Source organism: Kogia breviceps, chromosome 8, assembly GCF_026419965.1.
Source record: "Kogia breviceps isolate mKogBre1 chromosome 8, mKogBre1 haplotype 1, whole genome shotgun sequence".
NCBI lineage: Eukaryota > Metazoa > Chordata > Mammalia > Artiodactyla > Physeteridae > Kogia > Kogia breviceps.
The window spans coordinates 5,907,285-5,922,595 of record NC_081317.1 but is presented as its reverse complement, the minus strand read 5'-3'; the positions used below and the strand labels follow the sequence as shown (position 1 = coordinate 5,922,595).

The 15,311-nt window shown below is 45.8% G+C and overlaps 1 protein-coding gene across 4 annotated transcripts in view; it reads left to right on the top strand.

The window, feature by feature from the left end:
* NCS1 (neuronal calcium sensor 1) overlaps positions 1-14,877 on the top strand; it is a 60,948-nt gene extending 46,071 nt beyond the window's left edge. For 3 of the 4 annotated variants that reach the window (XM_059072026.2, XM_067040494.1, XM_067040495.1), the window contains one exon: positions 11,175-14,877. The gene's annotated coding sequence lies outside the window, so the exon portion shown is untranslated. The remainder of the gene's footprint in view (positions 1-11,174) is intronic. The other variant, XM_067040493.1, reaches the window with a different exon arrangement.
* Positions 14,878-15,311: the final 434 nt, after the last annotated feature.

The window sequence follows — 15,311 nt, the reverse complement described above, 5'->3', positions numbered from 1 at the left end:
GTCACATAGGAGTAGTGATGGTGAGCATTCTTGTCTCATTCTCAGTCTTGGGGGAAAGCTTTCAATAATTCATCATTAGTTGCGATGCTTGTTATAGGTCCTTTGTAGATAGATTTTAGCAGATTTAGAAAGTTTCCTTCTTTAATAGTTTGGTAGGAGTTATTTGTTTTTTTTAAAAAAATCAGGAGTGGTATTGAACTTTATCAAAATTTTCTGCATTTATCAAGATGCTCATATGACTTTTATCTCTTTTTTGTTGTCAATATGATGAATTACACTGATTGATTTTGTGTGTGTGTGTGTGTGTGTGTGTGTGTGTGTGTGTGTGAATACATTTTATGGCTCATCCATGGATTCCTGTCCACTTAAATACACTACCTTTTTTTTTCTATTCTTTTTCAAATTATTTTCCCATTTAGGTTGTTACATAATGTTAAGCAGAGTTCCCTGTGCTATACACTAGGTCCTTGTTGCTTATCCATTAAAAAAAATTTTTTTTAATAGATCTTTATTGGAGTATAATTGCTTCACAATACTGTGTTAGTTGATGTTGCACAACAAAGTGAATCAGCCATATGCATACACATGTCCCCATATCTCCTCCCTCTTGAGCCTCCCTCCCATCCTCCCTATCCTACCCCTCTAGGTCATCGCAAAGCAGCAAGCTGATCTCCCTGTGCTATGCTGCTGCTTCCCACCAGCCAACTGTTTTACATTCCATAGTGTATATATGTTGATGTTACCCTCACTTCACCCCAGCTTCACCCTCCAATCCCATGTCCTCAAGTCCATTTTCTATGTCTATCTCTTTATTCCTGCCCTGCAACTAGGTTCATCAGTACCATTTTTTTTTTTTAGATTTCATATATATATGTTAGCGTACTGTATTTGCTTTTCTCCTTCTGACTTATTTCACTCTGTATGACAGACTCTTGATCCATCCACCTCACTACAAATAACTCAATTTCATTTCTTTTTATGGCTGAGTAATATTCCATTGTATATATGTGCCACATCTTCTTATCCATTCATCTGTCAGTGGACATATAGGTTGGTTCCATGTCCTGGCTATTGTAAATAGTGCTGCAATGAACATTGTGGTATATGTCTCTTTTTGAATTATGGTTTTCTCAGGGTATATGCCCAGTAGTGGGATTGCTGGGTCATATGGTATTTCTATTTTTAGTTTTTTAAGGAACCTCCATACTGTTTTCCATAGTGGTTGTATCAGTTTGCATTCTTACCAACAGTGCAGGTGGGTTCCCTTTCACCACACCCTTTCCAGCATTTATTTGTTTCTAGATTTTTTGAAAATGGCCATTCTGACCAGCATGAGGTGATATCTCATTGTAGTTTTGATTTGCATTTCTCTGATAATTAGTGATGTTGAGCATCTTTTCATGTGCCTCTTGGCCATCTGTATGTCTTCCTTGGTGAAATGTCTATTTAGGTCTTCTGCCCATTTTTTAACTGGATTGTTTGTTTTTTGATATTGAGCTCCATGAGCTGTTTGTATATTTTGGAGATTAATCCTTTGTCTGTTCTTTCATTTGCAAATATTTTCTCCCATTCTGAGTGTTGTCTTTTCGTCTTGTTTATGGTTTCCTTTGCTGTGCAAAAGCTTTTAAGTTTAATTAAGTCCCATTTGTTTATTTTTGTTTTTATTTCCACTACTCTAGGAGGTGGGTCAAAAAAGATCTTGCTGTGGTTTATGTCAGAGTGTTTTTTCCTATGTTTTCCTCTAAGAGTTTTATAGTGTCTGGTCTTACATTTAAGTCTTTAATACATTTGGAGTTTATTTTTGTGTATGGTGTTAGGTAGTGTTCTAATTTCATTCTTTTACATGTAGCTGTCCAGTTTTCCCAGCACCACTTACTGAAGAGGCTGTCTTTTTCCCACTGAATGTTCTTGCCTCCTTTGTCATAAATTAGGTGCCCATATGTGCAGGGCGTGTCTCTGGGCATTCTGTCTTGTACCATTGATCTATATTTCTGTTTTTGTGCCAGTACCATACTGTCTTGATTACTGTAGCTTTGTGGTATAGTTTGAAGTCAGGGAGCCTGATTCCTCCAACTCCATTTTTCTTTCTCAAGATTGCTTTGGCTATTTGGGGTCTTTTGTGTTTCCATACGAATTGTAAAATTTTTTGTTCTATTCTGTGAAGAATGCCATTGGTAGTTTGATAGGGATTGCATTGAATCTGTAGATTGCTTTGGGTAGTAAAGTCATTTTCACAATATTGATTCTTCCAATCCAAGAACATGGTGTATTTCTCCATCTGTTTATGTCATCTTTGATTTCTTTCATCAGTGTTTTGTAGTTTTCTTAGTACAAGTCTTTCGCCTCCTTAGGCAGGTTTATTCCTAGGTATTTTATTCTTTTTGTTGCAGTGGTAAACGGGAGTGTTTCCTTAATTTCTCTTTCTGATTTTTCGTTGTTGGTGTATAGGAGTGCCAGAGATTTCTGCGCATTAATTTTGTATCCTGCAACCTTACCAAATTCATTGATTAGTTCTAGTAGTTTTCTGGTAGCATCTTTAGGATTTTCTATGTATAGTATCATGCCATTGGCAAACAGTGACAGTTTTACTTCTTCTTTTCCAACTTATATTCCTTTTATTTCTTTTTCTTCTCTGATTGCTGTGGCTAGGACTTCCAAAACTACGTTGAATAAGAGTGGCAAGAGTGGACATCCTTGTCTTTTTCCTGATCTTAGTGGATATACTTTCAGTTTTTCACCATTGAGTAGGATGCTTGCTGTGGGTTTGTCATATATGGACTTTATTGTGTTGAGGTAGGTTCCCTCTATTCCCATTTTCTGGAGAGTTTTTATCATAAATCGGTGTTGAATTTTGTTAAAAGCTTTTTCTGCATCTATTGAGATGATCATATGGTTTTTATTCCTTAATTTGTTAATGTGGTGTATCACATTGATTGATTTGCATATATTGAAGAATCCTTGCATCCTGGGATAAATCCCACTTGATCATGGTGTATGATACTTTTAATGTGCTGTTGGATTCTGTTTGCTAGTATTTTGTTCAGGAATTTTGCATCTAGCTTCATCAGTGATATTGGTGTATAATTTTCTTTTTTTATGTATCTTCTTCTGGTTTTGATATCAGGGTGATGGTGGCTTCACAGAATGAATTTGGGAATGTTTCTCCCTCTTCCATTTTTTGGAAGAGTTTGAGAAGGATGGGTGTTAGCTCTTCTCTAAATGTTTGATAGAATTCACCTGTGAAGCCATCTGGTCTTGGACTTTTGTTTGTTGGAAGATTTTTAATTACGGTTTCAATTTCATTACTTTTGATAGGTCTATTTATATTTTCTAATTCTTCCTGGTTTAGTGTTGGAAAGTTGTACCTTTCCAAGCATTTGTCCATTTCTTCGTGTTTGTCCATTTTATTGGCATATAGTTGTTTGTAGTAGTCTCTTATAATCCCTTATATTTCTGCAGTGTCAGTTGTGATTTCTTCTTTTTCATTTCTAATTTTATTGATTTGCATCTTCTCCCTTTTCTTCTTGATGAGTCTGGCTAAGGGTTTATCAATTTTTTTTTTTTTTTTTTTTTTTTTTGCTGCATTGAGTCTTCATAGATGTGTGTGGGCTTTCTGTAGTTGCGGTGAGTGGGGGCTACTCTGTTGTGGTGTGCAGGCTTCTCATTGCAGTGGCTTCTCTTGTTGTGGAGCACGGGCTCTAGGCACACGGGCTTCAGTAGTTATGGCTCACTGGCTTCCAGAGTTGTGGCTCATGGGCTCTAGAGTGCAGGCTCAGTAGTTGTGGTGCATGGGCTTAGTTGTTCCATGGCATGTGGGATCTTCCCAGGCCAGGGCTCGAACCCATGTCCCCTGCATTGGCAGGCGGATTCTTAACCAGTGCGCCACCAGGGAAGCCCCTCCAGCTTTCTTTTGATTTCCATTTGCATGGAATATCTTTTTCCATCCCTTCACTTTCAGTCTGTATGTGTTCCTAGGTCTGAAGTGGGTCTCTTGTAGACAGCATATATATGGGTCTTGTTTGTGTATGCATTCAGCCAGTCTGTGTCTTTTGGTTATGGCATTTAATCCATTTACATTCAAGGTTATTATTGATATGTATGTTCCTATTACCATTTTCTTAATTGTTTTGGGTTTGTTTCTGTGGGTCTTTTTCTTTTCTTATGTTTCCCGCTTAGAGAAGTTTCTTTAGCATTTGTTGTAAAGCTGGTTTGGTGGTGCTGAATTCTCTTAGCTTTTGCTTGTCTGAAAAGCTTTTGATTTCTCCCTTGAATCTGAATTAGATCCTTGCTGGGTAGACTAATCTTGGTTGTAGATTTTTATCTTTCATCACTTTAAGTATATCCTGCCACTCCCTTCTGGCCTGCAGAGTTTCCCCTGAAAAATCAGCTGTTAACCTTATGGGAATTCCTTTGTATGTTATTATTTGTTTTTCCCTTGATGCTTTTAATAATTTTTCTTTGAATTTAATTTTTGTTAGTTTGATTAATATGTGTCTTGGTGTGTTTTTCCTAGGTTTTATCCTGTATGGGACTCTCTATGCTTCCTGGACTTGGGTGACTGTTTCCTTTCCCATCTTAGGGAATTTTTCAACTATAAACTCTTCAAATATTTTCTCAGACCCTTTCTTTTTCTCTTCTTTTTCTGGGACCCCTATAATTCGAATGTTGGTGCGTTTAGTGTTGCCCCAGAGGTCTCTGAGATTGTCTTCCATTCTTTTCATTCTTTTTTCTTTATTCTGCTCCTCGGCAGTTATTTCCACCATTTTGTCTTCCAGCTCACCTATTCGTTCTTCTGCCTCAGTTATTCTGTTATTGATTCCTTCTAGTGTATTTTTCATTTCAGTTATTGTGTTGTTCATCTCTGTTTGTTTGTTCTTTAGTTCTTCTAGATCTTTGTTAAACATTTCTTGTATTTTCTCAATCCGTGCTTCCATTCTGTTTCCGAGATTCTGGATCATCTTTACTATCGTTACTCTGAATTCTTTTTCAGGTAGACTGCCTATTTCCTCTTCATTTATTTGGTCTTGTAGGTTTTTACCTTGCTCCTCCATCTGTGACATATTTTTTTGCCATCTCATTTTTTTTTTTAATGAGTAGGATTGTGTTCCTGTCTTACTGGTTGTTTGGCCTGAGGCTTTTAACACTGAGGTTTGTGGCTATTGGGTAGAGCTGGGTCTTGGTGCTGAGATGAGGAACTCCGTGAGACCTCACTCTGATGAATAGTCCCTGGGGTCTGAGGTTCTCTGTTAGTCCAGTGGTTCGGACTTGGAGCTCCTACCGCAGGAGCTTCAGCCGACCTGGGCTTGTGAACCAAGGTCCTGCAAGCTACCTGGGGCGGCAAAAAACCCCCACAACAATAACAAATTAAAAAAATAAAATTAGACTAGGAAACTAACAGATATGTTAGGAAGAATATGAAAATTAAAATATAGATGAATTAACAACTGGAAGGTACATCAGTACCACAATAGTAAAAAAGAGGAGGAGGGAAAAGAAAAAAAAGAAAAAAGTGGGGGGAAGTCCTTAGCTGTGGAGGGCAGGGCCTAAGCAAGGGTGAGGTTTGGGTGGTGGGCGGGGCCAATGCTCAGGATCTGGAAAAGGCCTTGGGGGCTGTAGGGGTGTGGAACTTAGGCTCAAGGAACAGAAGGGGCCCAGGCGTTTCCCCCACTCCTGGTCTCAGAGGTCAGGGGACCTCACCTGGGAGCCCAGCAGGCTTCCTGGGCTTGAGTGGGCGGGGCAATCACCCTCGGCTCCTCTCCCTCTCCTCCTGGAAGGCCCCTCCCTCGTGCCTCTCCTATTCTCCCCCCCACCCCCACCCCGGCCTCCTTCCTATGCCCCCAAGGACCCATGTGGCCTGGAGGGGGCCTTGGAGGGCAGGGGACCGGCCTGGGAGCTCAGCAGGCTCCCCGGCCCGAGTGGGCGGGGCAATCGCCCTCCGCTCCTCTCCCGCTCCTCCTGGATGGCTCCTCCCGCCTGCCTCTCTTGATCACCCCAGCCTCCCTCCTATGCCTATTTCATTCTTTTTAGTGGCTGAGTAATATTCCATTGTATATATGTACCACATCTTTACGCATTCTCTGTCGATGGACATTTAGGTTGTTTCCATGTCTTGGCTATCATAAACAAAGCTGCAGTGAACACTGGGGTGCATGATCTTTTCGAACCATGTTTTTCACTGGATATATGCTCAGGAATGGGATTGCAGGATCATATGGTAGCTCTATTTTTAGTTTTTAAAGGAACCTTCATACTGTTCTCCGTAGTGGCTGCACCAATTTACATTCCCACCAACAGTGTAGGAGGGTTCTCATCTCTTCACACCCTCTCCAGCATTTACTGTTTGTGGATTTTTTTTTTTTTTTTTTTTTGCGGTACGTGGGCCTCTCACTGTTGTGACCTCTCCCATTGCGGAGCACAGGCTCCAGATGCGCAGGCTCAGCGGCCATGGCTCACGGGCCCAGCCGCTCCGTGGCATGTGGGATCTTCCCAGACCGGGGCACGAACCCGTGTCCCCTGCATTGGCAGGCGGATTCTCAACCACTGCGCCACCAGGGAAGCCTGGATTTTTTGATGATGGCCATTCTGACTTAAACCGATTGATTTTTGAATGCTAAGCCACCCATGATGTGCTTTTATGTATCATCAGATTTGATTTGCTGATATTTTGTTTAGGAAGCCTGTTTTGAAGCTTCTAATATTCTTATGTTTTTGCACAAGAAATCTTTTTTCATTGAAGAGACATTAGAAAATATGTTTAAAAAGAAAACCTCCATAAAAAAGTTTATTGAAAAAAACCCTGCCTATATAACCCAGAAATAACCACTGTGAACATTTTGTGTCCAGAATGATTCAGAAAGAATTGAACACTTACAAAAAGTTAATACTCAGTAACTAGGTCACATAGGAACTTATAATCAAACCAATTTATAAAGGAACTGTGACCGTTATTGCTATAATCTTAAAAATATTCAATATGCAGCTCTGGGTCCCACAGTGCATACTGATCTGTTGTCTGATTTTTCAGAGCCCCCCTTTTGTGAATTACCACCAGTGGCCTCATTGGCAACTATCATATAACAGCTGCTTATTTCCTCCAGGCCATGGAAAAATGGTGCAAACATAAGTTCTTACCGTATCCCCGCAAGGAAAAGTTGTACAGTGTAATTAATTTCTTTAAAGTGTGTGATTCTTTTTGAATTACCCTATTTGTTTTTGTCTCACAGTTTTCTATGAATATATATGTATGTATATTTCCTCAACAACGAGTTCATAACCATATGCTGTTGGCTGTGTTTTTTGGTTTTTTGTTTGTTTGTTTTTTAAAGGAACAACTTGTAGGAAACATTTATTTTTTCTTTCAGAGACTCAGCACTAAGAAAAGAGATTTTTCATGTGTTTTACCCAACTTGGCTTCACATCCTGTTGTGTCTACACTGGCTTTCCTTGACACAATTTATGTAGACATATATCTTACCCTCACCAGCAACATGTCGGCCAACACGATGTAACTTTATTTCCATGATAAGTTTTTCAGGGTGACAAGATCCACTTTTCTATAGCTCTTCCCCAAAATTGCCATACCATTTTTCTCAGGCCTTCCTAGATCCTGCCTGATAGTAATTATATCCAATTTGTGTTCCATTGTTTTTGTGATTTATTTGCCTTCTCAGATTCCTGATGGATCATAATTCTTAGATAATATAATTCACTGAATTATTCAGGAACTGAGATCATGCATATTTTTTGTGTCACTAAATGTTGCTCGAGATCATCATTTTTAATAGCTGCATAGTATTCCGTTTATGGCTGGACCATACCTTAACCAGTCTTATGGTGTGGGGCACTTAGGTTGTTGGAAATTTGAGAGTGGATTAAAACAATTTTTATTATGGGAACATTCTCATGCAATAGTAGAGAGAATATGTAACTCCGTGTACCCATCTCCCAGCTTCTGAATCACAAGCAATCTTGTGCCATCTATACCCTCCCCCACACACCCCCGACACTGGGTTGTTTTGAAGCAAATTCAAGACATCGTATCATTTCATACATAAATATTTCAAAATGTATTTCTAAAAGATAACGATTCTCTAAAAAAAAATCCATAATACCCCCCAATCAATAATTCCTTAATACGCTCTCATCAGTGCTTACATTCCACTTTCCTGTTGTCTCACAATTTTTTTCACTTTGTTTATTGGAATCTGAATCTGAATAAAGTCCATAGATAGCAACTGGTTGATAGGTCTACGTTTATTTTAATCTCGCAAGTTTTCCCCCTTCCCTTTTCCTTCTTGCTATTCGCTGAGAAGAGCATTCTGTACAGTGCCCCATGGTGCTGTTAACTGGCTCTCCTCTTTCTTGTCCTTCCCGGAAGTGGCAGTTAGATCTGCAGGCTGGCTTGACATTGGATTTGGTCCACTTTGGGTGAGAACACCTCATGAGTGGGGTTGTGTGTGCCTGGCAGGTGCACATGTCCTCGGTGACATCAGCAGCTGTTGCTGATCGCCACCTCTGTCCATTCATTCACTACGTGGTGCAAAATGGTGACCTCCTAAAGTTGTCTTTCCTTCTTCGTCATTGGCTAGATTTACAAAGGGAAACTTGCCCTCATCCACTTGTTGGTTACCCCGAGGCTTGGTTTTCATAGGGAAGGCATGATGGATACTTTATTCTTTATCAGTTTTCAAAACGAGTTGGATTTCTAAAATCCTTAGAGGTGACCAATGAAGTTTTTTAAAAATACATGTGTAACTATGAATATAGGGATTTAAAAGCATTTGGTGAGTTTCATCATGTTTGCAGTTCTTTTTTTTTTTTTTTTCCTTTTTTTACATTTTTTTTGGCCACGCCGCACAGCTTATGGGATTTTAGTTCCCCAACCATGGATCGAACCCCAGGCCTTGGCAGTGAGAGCTTGGAGTCCTAACCACTGGACCACCAGGGAATTCCCTTAACTAGCAGATACAATAATGCAAGTCACAGGGGTTCACAGATCACCGCGGAAGGTAAAGCATGGGATAGGAGACCCAGCTGAACCTCCAGGGGCTGGCAGGGGACCTGGAAGGCTGAGAGGACCCAGGCCTCCCCTTGGGTGCTCTGGCCTTTCTCTGGGTGGTTGCTCCATACTCTCTCTCCCTCAGCACCTGCACCACAATGCCCCCCCACCGAATTCTGGTCCTGCAGGGCCTTCCTACTCCTCCAGGGCCACCTCCACATAGCTTCAGATTGGCCCAGGTAATGTTTTTAAGTCATTTCCCCAAATCAGGAAGATGACCCCTTTGTATCAGACACCTACACCTGTGCAGTGGGGAGTGGGGACGTGCGATTTAAACACAGGGCTGGAGCAGGTTATGGGAAGGATCTTTGGATGCACAGACAGTAACAGACATAACTGTCCCCCAGGCTGCTGCTTTTTAAAATAAATGTATTGAGGTGAAATTCACGTAACATAAAATTAACTATCTTAAAGTGAACAATTCAGTGGCATTTAGTACATTCTGGAAACTTTGCCTCACTCCAAGATAAAACTCCATATCCCTTAAGCAGCTTCTCCCCCACCCCCACCCCTCACTGAGCCACTGGCAACGATACTTTGCTTTCTGTCTCTATTCTGGATGTTTCATATAAATGGAATCATTTACTATGTGACCTTTTATGTCTAGTTCTTTCACTTAGCATCATGTGGTCAAGTTTCATCTGTGTTGGGGCATGTACCAGTACTTCATTTGTTTGCATGGCTGAATAGTATTCCATTGTGTGGTTAGATCACATTTGTTTATCCATTCATCCATTGATGGACATCTGGGTCATTTCCACCTTTTGGCAGTTGTGAATTATGGTGCTATGAACATTGGTGTACATGGATTTGAGTACCTATTTTCCAGTTTTTAGAGAACATCCCTGGGGTGCAATTGCTGGATCATATAGTAACGATGTTTAATTTTCTGAGGAACTGCCAAACTCTTCCACTGTGTCGTTTTATATTCCTACCAGCCATGGTCGAGGGTTCCAGTTTCTTCACACCCTCACCAACACGTTAGTTTCAGGTTTTATCCTAGTGGGTGCAAAGTGGTGTCTCATTGTGTTTTGTTTTGGTTTTTGTGTGTGTGTGTGGTACGCGAGCCTCTCACTGCTGTGGCCTCTCCCTTCGCGGAGCACAGGCTCCGGACGTGCAGGCTCAGCGGCCATGGCTCACGGGCCCAGCCGCTCCGCGGCACGTGGGATCCTCCCGGACCGGGGCACGAACCCGTGTCTCCTGCATCGGCAGGCGGATTCTCAACCACTGCGCTCACCAGGGAAGCCCCTCATTGTGGTTTTGATTTGTGCTTCCCTGATGACTAATTCTGTTGAGCATCTTTTCATGTGATTATTGGCCATTGCACACATTGTTCTTAATGTTTGCAAACTTTTTTATCCGATGGTTCTGTCCTCATTTATCCAACCTGTCCCCTGATAGTGGACACTGAGTTTGCTCCCTCCCTTTTAATGTTGCTATTACAGATGATACTGTCATAAACATTTCTTTCTTTCTTTTTAATTTATTTTTTACTGAAGTATAGTTGATTTACAATGTCATGTTAATTTCTGCTGTACAGCAAAGTGATTCAGATACATATTTCTTTTTATATACATTCTTTTTCATATTCTTTTCCATTGTGGTTTATCCCAGGATATTGAATATAGTTCCCTGGGCTATACAGTAGGACCTTATTGTTTATCCATTCTATATGTAATAATTTGCATCTACTAACCCCAAACTCCCAGTCCATCCCTCCCCCACCCCCCATAAACATTTATTTATTTATTTATTTTTGCGGTACGGGGGCCTCTCACCGTTGCGGCCTCTCCCGTTGCGGAGCACAGGCTCCGGACGCGCAGGCTCAGCGGCCATGGCCCACGGGCCCAGCCGCTCCGCGGCACGTGGGATCCTCCTGGACCGGGGCACGAACCCGCGTCCCCTGCATCGGCAGGCGGGGACCTCAACCACTGCGCCACCAGGGAAGCCCTATTTCTTAAGGATAAATACGAAGCACCAAATGCGTGGATCGGAGGGCATGCACATTTTTCGGACTTGTGACATATAATGCCGCCTGGTCCTCTAGTTGACTGTCGCCTGCTCTGTGTCCCTGGCAGCCAGCTCTGAACCCGCCCCGCCTCCCTGTGTCTTCCAGATGCCTGGGAACCACTCGCCTCCCCCCGTGCCATGAGGCCACCTCCGCCCCAACACCACCACCCTCCTGTGTCCACCCAGCCTTTCTCCGCATCCATGCCCCGCCGGGCTGCCCTGGAACCGCGAGGCCTGGCTCTCCTCCACCCGCCCCGCACCCACCCGCCGCCTGAAGCCACCGGCTCCAATTGCCACCGACTTCTGCCTGTCCAGAAAACGACAGTACAGATGGGAAAAGGCTCCAGCCCTCTGCAAAACCAAGGACTCGGCTGCTTCGCAGGCGGCCTCTCGGTCCCTCCTGCTCTCCTGCGTGTGTGCTTTCGTTCTTTATTTCAAACAGACACTGAAAAAGGAAAAAAAAAAAAAAACCAAAACTACCTTCTGTCCTAGAAGATTCAGACTGACAGACGGGGAGAAGGCCTCGGGGACGTCAAAGAACTCTGCCTCCTGCCTTGCCCTTGGCAGCGGGAGAGGCCACGTGGGGTCGGGGCGTGGGGGGGCCTGCCTGCCCATCGTGATTTGGCGCCCCATCCTCGAGCAGCAAGACCACCTGCGCCGATAGGATGTTTCATTACAATGTTGATTTTTTTTTTTTTTTTTTGTGATAACAGTATCGTGCTTTTTGTGGGGAAAGTGAAGTTTTTTTTTTTTATATACATATATAATTGATACCTTTTATTTATTGGTTGGTAACTGTTGCTGCTGCCTCGTGTGTCTGACGCTCCCAGGGATGCGGGGCCCACTGTTGACACGTGCACGCCCTCGCTCACCTGCCCAGGCGCTTGGGAGGATGGTGGCCTGCAGCGGCCAAGAAGCCAAAAATCTTTTTTTTTTTTTTTTTTTTTTCCAGATACTGTGCTCGATGTATGGAGAGGGGAAAGGTGGGCTTCTTAAATGGCTAATGCACTGTTCCCTCCAGCTCGAATGCCTCCCTCCTGGATCTCTTTTCTCTGCTCCCAGTTCACACATCTCTCGGTCCTGTATCCTCCTCTGGGTCCATAACCTCTTTTCTGAGGACAAACAGGGGACGTCTTCTGGTTTCTCAGTTCTTGCTTTGGTGTTCGCAGCGCCATGGAGAGTGGCGAGAGGCTTGTGCTGAGACTGGGAGCCAGGAAGGGGCGGGGGGGTGGACCCAGAACCTAAGGAGAGAAGGAGGAGGGAGGGAGCAGATGTAAAGTCTGCGTCTCCCTCCTTGGTGGGTTTTGAGAATAGCCGCTCATCCTGCTTTCCCGCCTTCCTACAGTATCTTTCCCTCCTTTTAGCGGAAAGGCCGGAAGGGAGAGGGGGAGAGAGAAGGGCCGCAGGCAATCCCATTCAGGTAGCTTCTTGGGCTGTGGCCCACATGTGCTCAAGGGAAGCTTCTAGCTCTGCCTGCCACTGAGACAGGGCAGGCCCACAGCTGTCACCAGGAAAGTCAGATGACCTTGGACCAGAAGGCAGGATCCCGAGGCTGGCCCTTGCTCCATGATTGTGCCCCGCCCGCCCCCCCCACCACCCCCGTGGGCCCCAGCTCCCCCGGCTACAGAGCCGGGAGCCCGGGCTGGGGGATCCGAAGGCTTCCCTTCGCGCTGATGCTGTCTGATTCTAAGCTTGGGTTTCCTGCAGTCGGTGATTCTGAGGTCTGTGGCTAAGTTTATAGACCCCAGCAGACACGGCGACTGTCTGAGTCACTTTGTCTCTTAGCACAGTCTTCAGGGACACAGCAGCCACTGTTTGTGGTGTGTGGGTTCGGATGACACACCCTGTCCCTCCCCGCAGAGCTTCCTGGTCCCTCCTGGACTCTTGAGTTATCTTTCAGGCCCAGAACTAGTCCTCACCCAGGGAAGGCTTCTGGGTGAGAAGCAGCCTCCCAGACTGTTTACGGCCAGGCCAGAATCGAGAATCCCTGCTTTTTCTTTGCGAAATCAGCAGCCTATCACCTCCTGACTTATCCCGGCCACCGGAGGGGAGGAGCTGACCCTCGGCCCCCACTTGAAATTGCCCTTGGCGTCCACTTTGCACTTTCCCAGGAGGCCAGAGCTTCTCCTGCTCTTTAACTCTCACAGCAGACCCTCCGCCAGACAGCGGCTCTGCCAGCGTGGGACTTGCGTGTCCGCTCCTGCAGGCTGGACCGCTTGGCCAGCCCCTGTCTCTCCCTCCTTTCATTTGCCAGCCCTCTGGCTGCCCTCTCCCTCCACTGGAAGCCCCCCAGATCCTGCGGGGATAGGAGCAGTGGTTCCATTTTCACGGGTGACTTTGAAGCTTGGGCTCTTTGAGGCCCCTGCGGTCACCTTCCTGCTCAGGCCACTGGCCTAGGAGGCCCAGTACTCACCACCAAATCCTGCAGTTCCTCAGCCTGGCTCTGACCTAGGACCCTAGGGCAGCAGGTGAACTTGGTGGCTTGGGGCTGGAGATGGGGAGAGTGGGGCCTTTCCCCAGGTCAAATGATTTCTCTGGCCTCCACCTAAGCCTCGATTTACCTCTCTGGTCCAGTGGGCAGGAGCTTTTGTGCAGCCTGTCCTGGAGCATCACGGGAAATGGCTTGTGGCTAAGAATTATCCAAGGTTAAGCATGTGGGTCCCGGCCGCTGAGACATTGATTCCTAGGAGTCTACGGAGATCTGTGTGCAAGGCTTTCCTCCCACCTCCTCACCGTTAGGCCTTTTGGTTTGGAGCTACGCGTGTGGCTTTTGACCTTAGCAGGCGGTACTGTGGACCCACGCCCCAGGCACACCTTGGGTCCTTGCCCAGAGACAGTCCAGAGCTGCTGGAAGGGCCACGCTTCCTCCTGGCAGGGTGCCGGACACTGGCCATTTTTGTCCAAGGTTGCGGGCAGGGACAATTCCATCCCCTCCTCTCACCAGGCCTCTAGTTGCGGCACCCTCGGAACCCTGAGCAGCCCATGGGCCCCTCTCCCCGGCACCGTTTCCCTCCCGAGGCCCAGCGCCATCAACTGCTGCTCTCTGGGGCTTCCAGACCAGCCAGAAGCCAGGCTCTTAGCCCTCGCTACCCAGCCCGGGAGCAGGGGCCAGCCTTGGGCAGTCCGTCTGCAGCAGCCCCGGCCTCCTCCTCATAGAATCCGCTCTCCACTCTGCGTTGATGGTACTTAGGAGAACGTCATGAGTTTCTAGTAGTTAACCAGGCAATGTTTAGAATAACGTCAAGGCAGATGTGTGTCCTCCTCTTCCCCTGAAATGCTTTTCGTTTTGACAGCCAACTTCCTAGATGACAGATGCATCTGGGCTTTCGGGGACCCTGTCTCTTCTCTAGGGGGTTGGGGTGTGGGGTTCCTGGGCCCCCTGGGAAGATGCAGCCTCTCCCTGGGGAAAGTCCCACTGCTCACCTAGTGGAAAGCTACCGGGTTCCCAGTGGTTTCAGCTTCGAAGGGATTGAGGGGAGCGCGGGAGCGCCCCCTCGTGGCGATGATCGGTAAAGGCATTTGGGGGACCCGACCAGACAAATAGGTGATTTGAGAGGGAGGCCGCAGATGGGGAGGCGAGCCGGGGGCGGGGGGGTGGCTATGATCTCAGCCAGGCCCTGGGCTTCCAGCCCCACCTTATTGGCAGCATGTCTCCCAGACGCCCTTCTTCTAGGTCTACCCCAGCGATAGCAAGTGAATCAGCTTAAGGGCACTGGAATGGGAAGCCTTGCCCCCTCACCTTTTTTAATATCTGCGGAATAAACCCAATGGTTGATTTTTGAATGAATAAAAGGCTTTTGTTGAATACACAGCTGGTCCCAGCTTCTGTCTTGGCATCTAGGCCTCTCAGGCTTTGTCCGCTCCCCATGATTGGTACCAATGCAGAATCCCCTCCACCTCCACCCCAGCTGCCCCCTGCCCAGGCTGTACCTTTCTGTTTTCCGTGTGTCTTTGTCTTGACCCATGGCCCCAGGGAGGGCCACAGGCTCCCAGTCTGACTCAGTGACCAGCTTTCTCTGGGACTCTGGGCAAGTCACTTCTCACTGGGACTCAGTTTCTCCATCCATCAGATGGCAGTGACTCTGCTCAGCCCACGTCACAGGGCCACTGCGGGGAGCGGCCATCAGTGGCATCATCAGAGCCTTGGCCGAGGGGAACGGCCAGTGGGAGTCTGAACTGGCATGGTGCCCCCCGCCCAGAGCCTGCAGCTTTGGACAGGAATTTGGGCAACTCAAAAAAAAAA